The sequence below is a fragment of the Mesoplodon mirus genome (genome assembly GCF_964341445.2).
Source record: "Mesoplodon mirus genome assembly, chromosome: 20".
Lineage (NCBI taxonomy): Eukaryota > Metazoa > Chordata > Mammalia > Artiodactyla > Ziphiidae > Mesoplodon > Mesoplodon mirus.
In genome coordinates, this window is record NC_138996.1 from 39,102,581 (window position 1) to 39,121,485 (window position 18,905).

The window sequence follows — 18,905 nt, forward strand, 5'->3', positions numbered from 1 at the left end:
AAAAGAGAGACGGTCGAACGTAAAACCTAAAGCGAGCTCAGCGAAGGCAGTTTACAAACAAGGGGGTTTGAACAAGCCGCTCCCTTATCCGTTCTGCAACACAAGCTCAGGAAGTCCTGTCAGGTGTGGGCTTCCGCTGACTGCGGGGCACGGTTTCAGAGCCATGGTTTCTCTACCTTCCTCAGCCGCCAGCTAGGCCTGCCGTCTGGCGAGACCTTTATTTGCGGCTTGCTCTGTCAAGGGGCCGCGCAGACACGCGTGTGCAGAGCACGTTGGTGGTGTGGCAGCTCGCCTTTTCTCGCCTGCTGCGGAGAAGCCGTGGGTTCGCGTCTCCTGAGATGCTGAGATCGTGCCCTCCTCAAAGCCTAAGGCCAGTTCTCCTTGCAGATTTCTTTCCCCCTCTTTGCCCTGTAAGCCAGTTAAAGTGCCCTGTAGACAAATGAGACGTGTCCTCTCCCGTTCTTTTCCGGCTTTCCTTAAACCGGGGTGTGTTAGCTGCGACACCGTAGCCGTTTTGGACCAGATCGTTCTGTGTGTGTGTGGAGGGGTGTCCCACGTAGTGTAGCATGCTTGGCAGCATCTCTGACCTCTACCCACTTGATCACGGTGGCACACCCCTGCCCCCCAGTTGTGACAACGAAAAATATGACCAGACATTGTCCAGTGTCCCCTGTGGCCCCAAAATGCCCCTGATTGAGAAGCGCTGCCCTAAATAAAGGTGGTGCTTATTTCATCTCTATCCAATTACATACTTTATTTTTCAGTGCACTTACTGGACTGCGCCCCCGATTCATTCTCAGTCTCTCCCTAATACCACTTACGCACATATAAGGAAAGAATGCAGGGGCAGTTTAATCTTCATTCTGGAAACAGCCAATCCCCAGGAGGACTGGCCCGATGACTTTGGCCTCATGAGCATGAAAAGTTTTCGCAGGATTGTTAAGCTATTACTATTGCACACCATTAAAAAAAAGATGAATAAACAATAGTGAAAAACAGAACAAGTGGTCAATATAATTATGCGGTATTAAAAATGTTGCTGAAAATAACAGAAGGTATGTTAAGTATGTTACTGAAATCACATGGGAAAATTTTGGTTAAAACACTGACACTTTTCTTTCCTTTACTGTATCAGCCACACAGTTATTTTGAGCAAACCTTACCTCTGGAAATGACTATACAGAGAAAATTGTCAGATTATGAAATTTTTTTTCCCCTAACGGGATATGGTAAAGAATGAACATGAAGGATTGCATTCCTAATCCGTTCCACAAACCCAGTGGTACAAGATGGGACTGCATAATGTATCCACTTCACTGTAGTCTATTTGAAGCACCTGAGTTTAATGATGAAGAAGTTGATGTGGTTTCTAGTAGTGCCTAATTTACCCTCAAGAACGTATCTCATTATGGATTATTTTGTAGCATCAGTCATGCTATGAGATGACAAGACTTTATAAGACAAATACTATGGATCAACCTTCAGAGGCCAGCGCTACATGCAGGCAAAAATTCTCATCGGCAGAACAAAACAGAAAGCCCTTAATGAATTCTGTTACCGTGGCAGCATGTTGTCAAATCAGGCACTAATAGCAAAAGAGCTGGAAAACCACACCAAGAAACCAGCATGTCTTTTGGCAAGCTGGAGACCAGGGTTTGGTGCTGAGCTTCCAAACATTCTAAAGGAGAGAATTAACATCAGAGGAAGCCAAGAATGTTCGTGCAAACTCTGCAGGCATTCAGGTGTGAATCCTAGAGCAGCTACATGAACCTGAGTGTTATTTTTTCTTTTTTTTTTTTTTTCCTCTTCCCAAATGTAATTAGATGTTAGTTGGTTCAGTAACAAAGAACATCCCAAAAGGGTGTCTGGGACCACAGTCACATTTTAGGGAACGCAGCTCTACCTTCTGAGTCAGTTCTTACACTGTCAACCTCTGTAATTTAAGATGTGGCAGAATTTCAAGGCAATTAGCGTAGTATGAGGGTGGCCAGATGTCCTTGAATGCTTAGGTGTGAGCCAGTATTTTATATTTTGTCTTGGGAAGATAACTACATTAAAATCTGTCTCAGATTGAATCATGTGGATCATGTTGTAAATCACCTGAAATATCAGAAAATCAGAGATTTAAATACATAAAACATTTGGGAGAATGAAGATATACAAGTTGTCTGTAAACGTTCAATTTATTTGTAGTATTTCTTTTCAGTACCTTTGTTTTAGGGCTGTGTTTGCCACCCAGTTTTCTAAAACTTTGGCACATACATGGCAAACTTACCTGAAACATTGTCTTTTTCTCTGTTTCCTTTATTTTTACTCAAATCCTATGCCTTGTTTCTTATCTTCCATTTCCTTTTTCTTTCCTCAAAAAGTGACAGCTTCCCATGTCTCTTCACCCATTGTTTCTTGACATGAAAGGAAAGAAAAGTGGAAATGAAGCAGTGGATTTCAGACTTTGCTCCTTGAAAATCCCGGGGTAGCTTCTGAGCTACAGGTGGGGAGGGCACACACGGAGCAGACAGGGCTCTGAGGCTTCCATTCAACTTACAGTTTACAAGTAGTATTTCATGTAAAGAAAGCTTTCCACAGCACAGATATCTCAACAGTGGTAGAACCCACGACGCTATCAGGTAGAGTAGACCCAGGATAGGACATTTGACCAAAGGAAAGTAATCATACTGAATAATAGAAGCATGGGGATATTGAAGAAATTCACTGTGGGTGTTTCATCTCATGATTACTCTTCCTTCAGCCACCTTAAGTTCAACCCGTATCTAAAAATCAGGAACTTCTCATTCCCTCCCGTTTAATAGTAGCAAGATTTAGTAGCTTCTGCCATCTAAACAGGAGCAAAGCATGTAGTGGTCCAGGTATATTTCTATTGAGTAGGATGATTAAGGAGTATGAAAGGATAAAGATGTAACTATAGAGAAACAAGGAAACTAAAATTTATCTCAAATGATGTCTCTGTTGTCCCAAAGAAAGATTATATATCTCAGTAATTCCTATGGCTAGGAACATTTTATGAAAGAAATGTTCTTAAATGTATGGACACCAAAGGGGGAAAGTTGGGAGGCAGGGGGCAGTGGAGATGGGATGAATTGGGAGACTGGGATGGACATGTAGACACTAATATGTATAAAATAGATAACCAATAAGAACCTGCTGTATAAAAAAAACAAATAAAATTCAAAAAAAGAAAGGAATGTTCTTTTTAATCATAAAGGTATTTTGACTAGCTATGGCTTTATTATTACATGAAATAAAAATTATACTTTATTTGTATGTATTATAATAAGGTGTAAATTTAATTTTAAAATAAAAACAAACTTATACCATACATTTTAAAGATTTGTCCTACATTAATAAAAATAGTGTTTTGCATTTATAGGACATGATGTCAAAATGCGAACATGTCCTAGCAAAAACGTTAAAAGAGCAGGAGTTCCTGGATTGTTAATTATTTGTGTTCAAGTTCTCTAAATTTAACCTCAAATTAACTGTCGTTAACTGTTAGCTGTTTGAATAAGAGGTTTGATAGTAAATAATTTATTATTTATCTTGTTATTTTCCTTGAGGAAATAACTTTATTTCACTAAAATATTTAAAAAAATTTTTGCCTATATAATGGAAGACTATTTCTTGTTTACTATAGAAATTTTAATACTTTTTTTTTTTAAAGATACTGTTTTCTCCAAATCCAAGTGGTATTTTTTTTTTTGAATCTCAGCATAGTAGAGAAATATGTAAAGAATGTTTTAACTTACTCTATATCAGCAGATTTTGATTAATTGGGGGAGAAAAAGCTTATTAAACAAAATAACATTTCCAATTTTGTATTAAATGTTACCTCTTCTGCTGTATAAAGCAGGACATATTTTGGCAAGATCTCAAGCTTTTAAAGCTAACATTGAACATATGGAGAAAAGACTTGCAAGTTGCCTTGTGTTCTTAACAGTAGCTGGAAAAGGAAAAGAAATTAAAATGGATAAACAGTTAAAGTGGAAATGCATGATTACAATGGAATGATACGTAAAGCCAAATCAAGTTTCAGTGTAGAGTATATTTTTAAGTATTTTCAGAGAAATAATTTTCAGATTTAATATTTTCTGCAATGTTTTAAGATTAAAAATTTATTTTTTAAAAATATATTTTCAGATGATTTTATTTGTTATTATGTATGTCAAATTCAAACTTGTTATGTTTTTTTTCTGTGTTTGGTAACATCGAACCATGAAAAGTAAAATTAGCATTTAAGAAATAATTCAAGGAAAAGATTTCTCCAGTAATATTTGCCCCAGTGAGCTGAGTAATTTTTGTAAATTAGTCTTTTGGCCTGAGTGATTTAGATAATTACTTAAGTTCTTTCTTTCAGGTTGAATATTCAGATAGTAGTCAACATCAAGCATACGATAAACGATTTAGTTTTTTCTTCAGTAAATCGATCAAATATTGAGTGAAATAGTGTATTTGACCTGTGTATTGCCCTTATATAATCCCTAATTGTTTTCAAGTAATGTCTCTCTAACCTGATGAGATCTTTTTCTATTATTATTTTCAAATTTGCTTGATGGATTAGGAAAGATGTGTTCAAAGAGTTCTAGATAAACATTAAAGGATTAGTTTCTAATGAGTACATAACTCAAACTATTTTTTATTCACTCAGTATAAACCAATGATCAAGTTACCTGTGAACATTAAGGGTGGAGGGAGGGACATTAACACATTCTTTACTCCACTAGGATGTTTTTGTTTTTCTCTAATGGAAATTTTCTTTTCCTTTTTCAGTAGTATTTTTAACTTACGGTGTGCACTGGGAAATAATTTTCACTTGCCTTTTGTAGTTTTTAATTCATGAAAATAAACCAAAACCAAGAGGTTATAGTTATAACATTTCTTCTTTATGAACATAAAAGAATCTTATTAGCTATTGCAATTTAAACTTTATTGTATTTTAAATTAACATACTCTTGTTTTTGTGACTTCTTTAACAGGCAATAACTTCAAGCTCCTGTGGTGGATATAGATTCTTGCTGCAAGGAAGTAACAGTAAGTGCTTATGTATATGCAATAACTTTTTAAAAACTGCAATATCTTAATATTTGGAACTCCATTATGCTTAAATGCATGAAAAAAAGTTAATACGGTTATTTAAATTTACTCTATCATTTTATAATTTCAATAAATTGTATTCACTCTAATGACATTCTACATAGAATTTTAATAGATTAATGCCAGGTCATTTTAATAATGAGGAAAATTAGACCCACAGCCAAGTCCTTCCATTTTGTCCAGTATGTTTATGTCAGTCTTGCTATGTAAATTTCACTTATGCATTAATGACATTAATTATCTCTTTGATTAGCTGATTTATAGAGAGTCTGTTTTCTATGGGCAATTATTTGTCGATTGGTTTTTAAATTTTGCATGGTGGGACATTTATTTTGCATTCATAACTTCTTTGGAGCAACTCAAATTCGTCTTTTGTAATGCTGCATTTTAAATTTTTTTCACGCCAATGTGAGTCACTAACTCTTGTATTCATCTCACAAAAGGTAAGAGAGGGACCTCTTTCTCCCAATTGGGATTAAATAGTAACTTCTCAGTTCTTCTGCAATATATTTTTCATAATGGTTTAAATCTGTGTGTTTATTTCATATGTGAGCATAAGTAACTTTTGTTTTACCTGCCAGCCCTGGCTTATCTTGTGCCTTCCTTTACATTAATGTAATTACTTGGGAATTATCTCTATTCCAAATTGAATAGGGAAATATCAGCTTGCTGCAGGCTCTGTGCTCACCCAGGAATTAAAGTAATTTAAGATACGAGGTTTTAAATGGAAACTCTATTTGTAAGAAAAAGATGTAATTCACTGCCAGAGGTATCCGTTTCAGTGCAACTTCTAGAGAGACAAAAATGCTCTCCAAATTCTGATTCTTGATTTTCTAAGTAATTCGGATCCTGGTATCTTTTCTACTCAGATGGATTTCTAGGGTGTTGTGTAATCTGGGATATATCCTGGTTTCCATTTCCAAATGATAACCATTTCCTGGGTGTCTTCCTGACTCAACCATTGAGCTGTTTGGCAAAACTTCTATCCAGTGATCTTCAATTTGACATGGCCTCCTCAGGCAATGATGGGTCTTCCTTGAGTACAATTCATTAAATGTTGTTTTGTAGAATAGATAGTGATTATACTTATCAAATGTCTGCAAGTCTCATTCGGAGATATGCTGTATTATAAATGAAATTATTTTCTATTTGGGGGAATTCTTGTTTATTAATATTGTTATAAGTTATAATAACTTGTTTATTAATATTGTAGATAAAGGCTTTGGTGAATAAACTATATTGATCTTTAGAAAGTGTTAGTTGGTATTAGCTTTGCGATAGACTGAAAATGATATAAAATGGTTGGTAAAATGACTCAAACTATTTCTCTGTGTTGCTGTGGATGAGGAAGAGGCGACAGGGACAGAAAATGCCTCATAAATCAGTGTCGGGGTGTTCCCTACCCTATAACCAAATAGAAATCATCACTAGCAGGACTGCCTGCTTTACAAATAATGTTCTAACACATTTACTTTAAAAGCTCTTTTCCTTAGAAGTCATTTCTAGTATTTTTTTAATCGTCAAATTATGCATATATACTTTCTAGGAGCAATCGAGTATAAGTATGTGTGTTTAAGTAAATATATATATTTATATAAATATGCATGTATATACACATATCAGCAAAATCATATCTTCTTAGGGTTCCCAAGTAGGAAACTTTGAATATGCATACAGAATTTTATTTATCTTTGGATCATTCTAATTTTTATTTTATATCTAAATCTTCAGTCTCATTCTGTTCTTATTCTGTCATTTATTTATATATTTAACGACTTTTGTGTAGCTAGGTGTGTGGTCTCAGACACTGGGGATAGAGGGAGGAAAGATTAAGTTCCTGTCTTCTAGCTGACCACAGGATGATGGAGAAAATACAAACATTTAACAGTCATTTCAGTTCATTGTGGTAGGAGTTGTGATCGAATCAGGATAAAATGGGAAATAGAGGGGTGAATTCTCAGATCATCCTGGAGAGCTAAAGCTAATGTTTTCTGGAGGAGGTAATTCTTGAACCACAATAGGTGTGTGTAACTGAAGTGGTGGTGTTGGATTGTGTGTGTATATTCCAAAGTGAGGGCATGGGGTGAGGGTTGGGAAGAAGGGGCTGTAGGAATCATCTCAGGCTCTATGGGAAGGGAAGGCTATCTGTGCAGTATGCAGCAAGGTCAAGGTGACATGAGGACATTCTTACATGCTTAGGGAGCACAAAATAAAAGTTGCAGAGTGACAGGAAATGAGAGAACTAGAGCATAAAATTACATCTGCGACTGTGCTGAGGAGTTTGCATCTTATCTCATTTTACCCAGAAAACAAAAGGGAGCCCTAGTGAATTTTATAACAGTAAGAAACATTGGAGTTGCATTTCGGAAATAGCAGTAGAGCAGCGATTTTGAAGAAGGATTAGGGGAGATGGAGAAGGAACACCCCAAGTGGAGATAGGAGAGCCAGTTAGGGAACTGTATTAGTAGTTCCAAGAAATAAATACTGACAGGCTCATCAAAGGAAGTGGTTTTGTGGGTAGAGCAAAGCTTTGAAAAAGTTGAGCTCTGAACAGTGGAGACCAGGTTGTTTACTTGAGGTTACCTGTCCTGTGTGAAGAAGGGAACCTAGAGGATGATTACTGATTGGAAGGCTCCTGACAGTGGGAGTGGGTTGAGGGGGAAGAGAAGCTAACTTTACAATAAGTCGTTGGAAGAGCAGGAAGACTTTGTTCAAGTTAGCGTAATAGATGCTTCCTCATTCCCTAGGAGGTACCCGGAGTCTTCATGGAGTCTAGTTCAGAGCCCAGGTAGAAGCAGCGGCTGTAATGGTTATGACCACTTGTTCTGTCATCCAGATACTGTCTAACAGAGTAGCCACTAGCCGCATGTGACTATTAAAATTAATTCAGATTATAAACTTATTTCCTTAGTCACACTTATATTTCAACTTCTCAGTAGCCAAATGTGGTGAGCAGCTACCCTTCTGGACAGCACGTATGGTGCCAAGGATCATATTGAACGAGGCAGTTCTAGATTTTCAGAGCACTCATAAAAGAATGCGGATTTTGAATCACGAAAGTAAATGCATAACTAAATGTATTTTAACGTTTACCTTTTAGAAGTAGAGAGACAATTATATTCTTGTTCCATAATCAATTATGTTGGTGAATAACATCTGAATTTTAATAGAATGAGAAAATTTTAAATCTTCTCATTTATAATTTGAGGATTTTTTCTTCTTTATCAGTATAAAGGGCATAAGCCAAAGCTACCTGGCTCTTACAGAACTGACAAAAAAGCCCCTGGTAACAAATCAAAGGGGGCAGGCACTGTAGAACAGGACAGTTTTCTCAACTGTCTTCCTAATGCTTTTTCAGAATCTCAAGTTCCATCTTCAGATTCATTAATAAAACTCATTGATGTTGGTTCTCACTGAAAGATGAGAATAACAACATGTTATTAGAGTGCAACTTCCAGGACTCAACGTGTAAAATACCCTTCACTACTCTTGACCTCTTGAAATGTATGAGACAAAAAACCCTAAAATGCCAGCTTTTCATAATGGTGTTGCCAAATGATGGAATATCTCATTTCTGAGGGAAATACACTTTGATCTTACATGGAAAAATAAAGTTACTCTCTATTCTGATGGCACACAACCGAGTTCATTACATGCAGTCTGTAGGTTAAAGGATGTTTCGTACCTGGTGTCATGTTCATTATAAATAGATTTTTGATCTTTTACCATTATCTGCAGATGAGATATTCACAGGGGGAAATCAGTTGCAAGCAGTGTAGGAAAAGAAGCAGTGAATAGCTGAGTTAATCTGTAACCACAGCCCTGGACTGTTCTTTTACAGAATCCTCCCCATGATATTATTTACTGGCTATAAGCTATTTGCATTTAGCTATTTGTCTAACACTACAAACTAATATAACTATAAAATATATATTAAAATTATCACTATAAACTGACTTGTATGTATATATATATGTTTATATATATGTAAGTTTCATGTATATATGTATGTATATATAATCAGATCATCCTTTAGAACAAACAAGTCCATACTTCACTCTCTTAAGGAACATTTATCAGTGATTTTGTCTAATTCAACTTTAACATTTTAAAATGAATTCCAATTCCCCTCTGTCATAAAGAGCTTCATGGTTGGTGTCTTTGACTACACATTTTTCTTCTTCCTATGCAGATTAATCCAAGGTATTGTTTTTGTAATATCACTTTAAAAAAATTATTCTTTTTAAAACTATTTATTTACTTACTTATTTGCTCACAGCCCTTTGGGGAGTACATTGAAGCTGCAGAACACAGTTTTGTCTTTAGCCTGCATTCAGAGCCCGTCCAACCTGTGTAGGTCCATAACAACTTACACCCCGTCGCTTAAATGAAGTGACTGATCCTCTTTCAGTTCTCCTCCACTTGGGAAGGACATTTGTCCTCCAGCTGCCTCCTCTCAGCCTTATTCTTTTCTGTCTCAGAGCCCTTCGCCTTCCTGGCACCCTTATCCGGATAGCTTTGGTCTCCAGTGGCTTAAATTCCACCAAATATTCCTCACTTTTCATGGAGTTTATTAATTTGCTACATCTACATGGTCCCTTGTGACCATTCTTGACAAGAAATGGAATTAATAATAAAAACGTACTTAAATCTGTTAGTCATGTCCTCTTAGCTTGCTTGAGGGCAATTGTCATGTAATAAACTCTCTAACTGTTTATTGACTGAGAATTCAAAGGACAGGTACCTTAAGCTGCAGCCTTCCACGGTCAGCTTATTGATCCATACTGACCTTAGATACACTGTGGATAGAATTAGCAAAATATTATTGTTCTTTTTATTGTGCTCAAGAATGCTGGGACAATGGATTTTCTTCCTTGAATCTCTAAAGGGCCTTAAGGTCCATAAATATTGATACTGTGTACGTCTAAAGATCGATCAATTTCTGAAATAATATTAATGTGTTCATACAGTTACCTTTGAAGAGAATATGGGTTTTGATTTACCTGCCTATAGATACTAAATTATCTGAAGTAACTAATGTGGTTATTTCTGTGTTGGTTTATACTAAACATTTCATTCAGTGAAAATGAAAAACAAGGTATTTTGTTAGCAATTGCTTTTAAACTGGTTTTTCAATTAAAGATGACTGGAGGGACTTCACATCTCGTAGCAGTATCTTGGGGAGGTCAGCTTTTGTGTTTAAAAAGAACTTAAGGGACTTCCCTGGAGGTCCAGTGGTTAAGACTCCTCGCTTCCACTGCAGGGGGCACAGGTTTGATCCCTGGTCGGGGAACTAAGATCCTGCATGCTGCGCGGTGCAGCAAAAAAAAAAAAAAAGAACTTAGGTAACATGAGAGTTACCTAGAGGCCTTTCTAACCAAAACATATATCCTTTAGCTACATCTTCTGTAGAAGAAATACAAGTGTTTGAAATTCCTAATGACCACTTTAGTGTTTTCTAAAAGTATATCTAGCAGATGCAATAAGCTATCCAGCTATCTCATACAAATAACTTATTTTATGTGACTTGATCTTCCATTGTCACTTCATGTATTAAGTGATCTCCATGGCCTGGAGTCAAGGATAGCCAGGTTGTGATGGAAGAATGACCAAAAAATGGGGCAGTGGGAGACTTTAACAGCCAGGGGAAAAGCAGCTCTTAGCTATTGGGACGGTTGAGGGATTTCCAGAATAGGAGGACAAGTGGCAAAGATAAACTTGGGTTAGATGCAGTTACCTGAGATTTGACCCACGAAGCAAATTTACAAAAATAAACTACTGTAATGTATACATGCAAAGTTGTGTGGCCTGTATTTGCCAACCCCTTTCAGAGCACGTTCAGTTGTGTTCGTTCCTCAAAATGGCAACTTTTGGTGTAGAGAGTAACTTGATTCAGTGTTTGTGAGAACTGTACAAATTTGATTTTATCCTCATGAATTCAAAGTATAACTTCAAAGTGAAACCACTTTCTCCTCTACAGCTCCCCTCCTCCCCTTACAATGTCATGGTTCAGTTTAAATGGTTCATTTGAGACTTATTAACGTAAGTGCTTCAGCTTATTTGAGTTAGAGAATTTCGTATCCTTAGCCCCTGAGGAGGGAGAACTGTTCCCCTACCCTTCTAGGTTCTTCTGGCTGGTCTAAGAATTAAATTGATGCGACACGGATTAACAGGAGAAAAATCACAGAAAAGTTTAACGACGTGTATGCATGGGAGAGACCCTGATTCACCAAAATGGCTGAAACTCTCACCTTAAATGCCATCTTCAGTTAAAGACGAGAGAATGTTGTGGGTAGTGGTTTGGGACCTTAAAGGGGAGGAAGGCAGTTGACATAAAGATGGGAAGGCAGATGTTTGATAAAGGAATGGCCACTAGGCCGTGTACAGACAATAGGAGACAGAGAGGAACCTTAACAAACAGACGTCGCTCAGTCCCTTCCTGTCCACACACCTGGCTCATACTGTAGTTAGTGACCTGTGGTGACGGCTCCCTTCTTGGAAGAGGTCCTCTGTCTGTATTCTTCAGGCAGTTAGGGAGAAGGGCAAGTGTTCTTCCTGAGTTGTTGGGGCCTCGATTATTTTCACCTCAAAATAATCCACATGCCAAAGAGATCTTTTGGGGTGGCAAACTGTGTTCCCCTACAGTGGATTGCACCCAGTATAGGCCATGGATGAAAACAGAATTATTGGCTAGGGTAAGTGAGAGCCTGTCTCTCACGAAGGTGGACTCGACAGGTGTCTGGTAAGAAGGTGATAAAATGAGAAATTATCAGTAAACCTAGCTTGGAGCTTGGTCATTGGTCAAAACCAGGAAATTCTAAAGAGGACAATGGGAGGAAAGATGGACTCTGCCAATGGAATGGAAGCCAGAGGAGGTGGAGCAGCTGCACTGGGTCGGGGGGAGGAGCCTGCCTTCTGGGAGTTTTATGGCCACCCTGCCTTGAGAAAGCTTGGCTTTACCTTCAGACTGTGTCCTTGATTGTTTTCTCAGTTTTTGTGAGTGGTGTCAGCTAACTGTCCAGGCACATGGCTCTGATTTTAACTGACAGCATAAATCAGTCTTATTCCATATACTTGTTAGGAAATTTTATCTTTTAATCAGTACCACCTGCTTGAAGAGGAAAAACAAAACAACACCACAAAACAAATCAGCTCTATTCATAGGGATCCATTTCTTTAGGTTAAAAACAAGCAGAACCAAACAAAAAGGCCAGTAAATTATTCTAGACAATCAGAAAGCTGGATCTCAGCCCTTTGTCTCTTCTCTGCTCTCTACGCTCCCAGGACTCTTTGTGAATTATGCTCTGGTGTGAAATGATTGTTCCATATGTATTATAAATAATTCAGCAAAGTTGAATTCACTATTATGTAGATACTTAAGAATAGAGGATTGGAATCAGACATATCTGTTTTTAATGCTAATGAGTCTGCTAATTTCTAATTATGCAGACGTAGAAAAGTTGAGTAAACCCTTTGATCCTCATATCACTTTCTATTAACAATAATTATCTAAGTGGTTATAAGGATCAAAATAAGGTTGTGTGTATCAGGTACTTCAGAACAGGTCAATATACAGCATGTCGTTGACAAAACGTAGATGCAGGTGCTTATATAGTTGTCAGGGACATTATTGGCCAGAGAGAAACCAGCTGGGAAAGAAGTCCTCCTGGGTCTCATTCCCGAGACTGGTGTTCTCCTCCTGACCAGCTGAATTTGCTTTTATTTTCATTGATAACTCAACTCCAGCAACTTTATATGATTTCCTTTTCTCTTGGCAACTGTGAAGCGCTGAGTCAAATTTGTAACTCTCTCAAAGCAACAGTATACAATTCTGGGTACTAAACTCATACCTGTTCTTATTTCTCCTATCTGATTTTCCTTTATGATTATATTATATCTAAATATCTATTTGGTTATTTATATTTATATATAACATGATAGATTTTAAATTAATTGCTTTGAGAAATGTTTTAAATTCTTTATAAGTTTGGAGTGTAGATAAGTTATCCCTTAACTAAAAGTATAGAGTATTGATTAAAAGAAAAAAAAGTTATTCTTTGTAAATAGTTGGAAACATGGATTACAAAATAGCTTCTTCAGCTTACTGGTCAACTGAGGACTTGTATTTATTCTTGGATTAGCTATCTTGATGTGTCCTTTTTCCTGAGAAACTATAGAATTCAAAATCTACAAATAAATACCTATAGATTCTGAAGCATTTTATTCACCCAGTTCAAATAAATATTTCCTTTATCAAAATTTCTACCACTTTAGTCTGTTTTGTATTCTTTTATAACATAAACGGTTTATCACTAATCCCTATTAAAGTCTGAAATTTCTATCATGAATAATATACTCTAAGCATAATCAAGCCATGCTCTATCAGTATTGTTTTGTTCTCCTAGTTGTTAGGGTGATGTTTGTACATAAAATAAGCACACATGGTAATGATACACCTTGATACCAGTCAACTGACTAGTGAAGCCAATTCATTGTAATAATCGTTTGGAGTATATTAATATAGCTATCAGTAATCAGTCAAATCGAGGGCTTTTAAAAACTTTCATTTTTAGATCTTAAACACATTTATATACTTTATACTGTTCATATTTCTAAATATGAGAAAAATGGAATAATGTTGATGTAGTTTGAGTATGTTTTCCTACTTTGCATTAGTATTAGATTGTTTCTAACATATTGCATGAAGATCAAGGATTCATTATTTCATTTCAAGTGTATTTAGAAAACTTTATCATTCAAAGGACGTTTCATATTATGATTTATGAAATAAAGACTTGAGAATTTCAAATGTCTTTTTAAAGTTTTGCTTCACTGATTTTTTTTCAATTGTCCTGATAGAATTCTGTAACTCAGGGCATACTGGTATTAAATAAATTAGTGGGTATTAAAATTTAAATTACAAATAAAGTAAAGAATAAAAGGAAAAAAGAAAAATAATATGTGAGGGCATTTTGCCCAGAATAACCCTGTATCTGTTGCTCCACAAGTCAGATTACTTCTAAAAATCAAAATCTGTATAACTAATGATTTCTTCTCTCTCCAGTTACCAGATTGTCTGGTCTGCATATTGGAGAGTTTGGTTCATTAGTCTTTTTCCTATATATATATATTTTTCAGTTCAGTAAATACTATATACTCTTTTCTGTTTTCACTAGCTCTTAGCACCTTAAAATCCATAAGTTATTACGCATTGAGTACCAATATGTAAAGAAAGAATTTCAAATCAGTAATTTTCCAATATTAGATTTTAGGCAAGAAATACTGCTTCTCTGGTAGGATGTTGGATTGCCAGAAAGACCCCTTACCACAAACTAGGTTCCATCATCTCAGTCCATACCTAGAATCCTCTTACTATCTGTAGTTGCTGCATCATTCAAATAGCTAGATCTGCCGTCATGTTCCTTTGACTGTTTAGTTATGACTGTTGGGATTTTTTTTTGTTGTTTTTGTTTTTAGTCTCATTAAAATGTTCTTTCGGGCTTCCCTGGTGGCGCAGTGGTTGAGAGTCCGCCTGCCGATGCAGGGGACACGGGTTCGTGCCCTGGTCCGGGAAGATCCCACATGCCACGGAGCGGCTGGGCCCGTGAGCCATGGCCGCTGAGCCTGCGTGTCTGGAGCCTGTGCTCCGCAGTGGGAGAGGCCACAACAGTGAGAGGCCCGCGTACCGCAAACAAACAAACAAAAAAAGTTCTTTCCTTTGACTCTTCTACTTTCTTCCATTTTGTCAGCCATGTCCTTCACTTAGGTTCCTCTTTTACTTCTGTTTTGTTACCCGTGATTTCAGTAGAACTGCCAGTTTCCTAAACTTGGATACAAATCCACACTATCCTCCTTGATTCCTCAGTTCATGGCCAGATCCTTCAAATGTGCTTCAGTTATATACCCTTCCACACTCTCAAGAAATTTCCTGTCTAGTTACCCTTTTTCTTTTGCTTTTCAACTTCTACTTCTGTAGTGGATTCTTCCTAGTAGATTTTAAAATAAACAGTTTTAAAATCATATGACACTTTTAAAAACACAGAAATCTTTGTTCAATTTCTCATCACCCTCCAGCTAACTCCAGCTATGTCCGTCTCTCTATAGAGACATATGATACGCTATATATATCATACTAGACTAGATACATCATATGCTATATAGTAGAGAGTATATTGTGTTTTGACCCAAAATGCTGATAAAATTTAGCATGATGTAATACAAATATAAAGTTACTTAAAGTGAAAAGTAAATAATAGGAAGAAGCACTGTTACCTTCTAAAAATTAAAAAGAAATCTTTTAGACTGTATTTTATTTTGCTGATACACCTTAGTTGTCTTTTGAATTGATGGAAGAAATTTATCTAACTGTGGTGTGACTAGTCTCTGAGACTCAGTTTCTTTACCCTAAGGCGTTGTCTCTGGTAAGCTCTATTATACTAGGATGGTAAAATTTAAACCTTATTAGTTTCCCTTGGCCAGACAAAAATATGTTTATGCTTTAATATTTTTACTATGTACATATTTTTAAAGACAGTAGGAATGCTCTTCAAAGATGTATGTTTCTGGAAGGCTTTGGAAAATTTAAGTATATAATTAGTTTACACTTAACTGCCTTCCCATGAACAAAGTTTTCAGGCATACTGAATCAAGGTGTAGAAGAAATTGTGAAGAATCTTTACTATTTTCTTATTTGTTTGTGTAATACAGTCTTTTAAAATTGCATTTGAAACAACAATTTATTTACAAATTTGCTGGATATAAGATTTTTTTGTTTAAATATACATGTAAGAGGATAACCTTAATTGCTGTATTTCAAAATCCAGGGGGAATTTAGATTTATTTTTAAATATGTCATTAGTGTCCAGTTTCCAAAAGATAGTGTATTCTAAATTTAGATGGTAATTTTTGGCGCTCCTGTTCTAATTACAAATATACTAAGAATACTAATGTAACTAAAAGTAGCGGATCTGGGTTAGTCTAGGTGGATGTATGCTTGCAAGTGAAACACTGGGTTCAAAAAAAAAGTGTGAAGAAAAGTTTGATGGTGATACAGGTCTTTGGAGTAAAATTATTAGTCTTTACTAGTCATGAACTGTAGTTTTTCCAAGAGTACATCTGCACAGTGTCTGTTAGGAAAGGGCTGGAGAAAGTCATAATGAATCTGTGCTTTTGTATCACCCAAGGAAGAAGACAGATCTGAAACAGTTTTCCTTACACAGGGCTTAAGATACAAATAAATGTATGCATCACTTTAGTGATAATGAAAACTGACTTCGTGACCTCAAGTAATCTTTCAGGGATGTTTTCATGGAAGGCTAGGGAATTGCAACGTTATGTAGAATGGGTTAAACTTGCCACCTTTCTTTTATTCATTTTTAGAGAGTGAATTCAGTTACGCTATTTTATATTCTAGTTTAAATTTTTGCTTGAGAATGAGGTCCTGGCATTGGCATGTTACACACCCTGTGTGAAATTTGGCTGTTTTCTATCAGCTTGACCTTCTGCTGTCCTGTGTGTTTACTGGTTGGACGTTTCACCTGTTCCTCTTAGTTTAGTAAAGCTACAAATAGGAAGAAGTAGAAAGGTTAGCCAATCAAAATGCAGAATATGGAGAAAGGTCAGGGTGGTGGTGCATGCAGTTCTAATTCCCAATACATATCAGACAATAAAAATCTGACACCTCATTCTTCTGGCAAAAACTGTAATAATGGAATTGAAAATACTGTGCAAATTATTTTTTCATACAGGACTGTAGAGTTGAAATAGAGTAATAGTATTTGTCCATTTTCATTAAACTTTTAGAATTATACTCTGATGCTTATGAAAAAGAAGCCATACATACAAAATAGAAAACCAACAAATGTATATTTGAAAGTTCCAGATTTTTATGCATTTCGTCTTTACTCATTTATGAATTATAATTTCAATTATATATAGGCAAAATAAAGCGTGGGTAAGATAATTCATAAAGACTTAGAAATCCAAAATTTGAAATAAATTAAACGATGACAAAAATTGTTGATGACTTAATAAGTTAATTGTTCTTTTCACTTAAGTTACAGCATTTACACATAGTTCTTGGCATTTGTGTAAAAGATTGTGGGGTATATAAGTCTGAATGATGGCTTCCCAAAAGATATGCACATCCTGCTACGTGGGATCTGTGATCCTTACCTTATATGGCAATAAAAGAGACTTTGCAGGTGTTATTAAATTCAGGATCTTGAGATGGGAAGGTTATCCTTAATTATCCAGGTGGACCCTAAATTCCATCACTGTGTCCTTATAAAAGGAAGATAGAAGGAGCTTTTACAAACACACAGAGAAAAAGGCAATGTGACCTTGGAGGCAGAGATCAGAGTGATATAGCTACAAGCCAGGAAATGCCAGGAGCCACCAGAAGCTGGAAGAGGCAAAAAACGCATTATCCTTTGGTCTCTGGAGGGAGCATGGCCCTGCCAACACTTTGATCTTGGCGAGTGAAACTAATTTCAGACTTCTGGCCTCCAGAGTTATAAGAAAATAAATATATGTTATTTTAAGCCACTAAGTTTGTGGTAATTTGTTACAGCAATCATCGAAAATTAATACAGAGGACATTTGTAGTAAAGGAGTGAAGCTCTGGGAACCTTTTTGCTGAAAGCAATCTCCCTTTTAATTGTGTAAAGAGAGGGGTTTATAGGAGTTTATAGATCAGAATCATAACTAATCCAATCATCAATTCAAACTCAAACATTTCATCTCATCTTAATATGTAGTAGTAGATCAGGTAAGTCGTCCATATTCTAAGAGTACAGCACCTTAAGGCTCACTAATGACAGCCCAGAGAAATAGGAGCTGCTTGTGGAAGGAAGAGCCCTTGAAGTGGGGCCCGGTTGGCTGATAGAGTGAACCTCCTCGCTTCTTAAATGTTTCCAAGTGTTCAAAGGAGAGGAAGAGTGCTGTATCGAAAAATCTCTTCCTGTAATTCAGGGTATTTATTGTGAAGGAGAGGGGTGATTGAAAGATATCAAGTCTGGGTCTGGTTAAGGCAGATACGCCTGGTGGTGCACCTTGGTGAGGATGATGAAGAAAATGAAACTCCAGACATCTGGAGCGTGAAAGTTTAGAGCGGGAATTATGGGGATAAGGAAAACGTGGGTGGGAAAGTGGCCAAAATACAATTTTACAGTATTTTAAAAAACATGTCAGCTCAATTAGAAGCCAGGGATACAAGGTAGGTAGGGCCAAAGGGAACTCACGTTACAACTTACGAGGACTGCGGGGGAAGTAGTGCCTCCAGGGAAGAGCAGGGAGGGAAGAGAATGGCCAGAGGTGAAGGTGAGAGTACAGGGTGTTTTGCTAATAATCCACCGTGAGTTCCGGAGGGCCCACTGGAAGAGTTTCCGGAGTTGGAGCGTAGTGATGGATGAGGTCCACTAGAGAGAAGTGAAGTGAACCAGACGCCCAGGTCCTGCTTTGGTGACACACCAGGTGAGGAACAGGGGCCAGGGTGAGGTGAGTCCCCTTGTTCTCAGGCAGTTTGTGGTGGCACGGCTGTGAGTGATGTGACAGGAAGGAGAGCTGGGGGCCTAACGGAGAGGAGACAGAGTTCCGGGGTTCCCACTGCATTGTTGCCTGGAAGGTGGAGGCCTCGGGAGAGGCCGTCATGCTCTGAGCTGGTAGAACTTTGAAGCTCCCTGTCGTCTGCAGCAGATGTGGGAATGGAGGTCAGCAAAAGATTCATGTGCTTCAAATCTCAGAGGTCCTGCTCGGTCCCTGCTTATTAAAAAAAAAGGCGGGTGCAGGATTTAAAT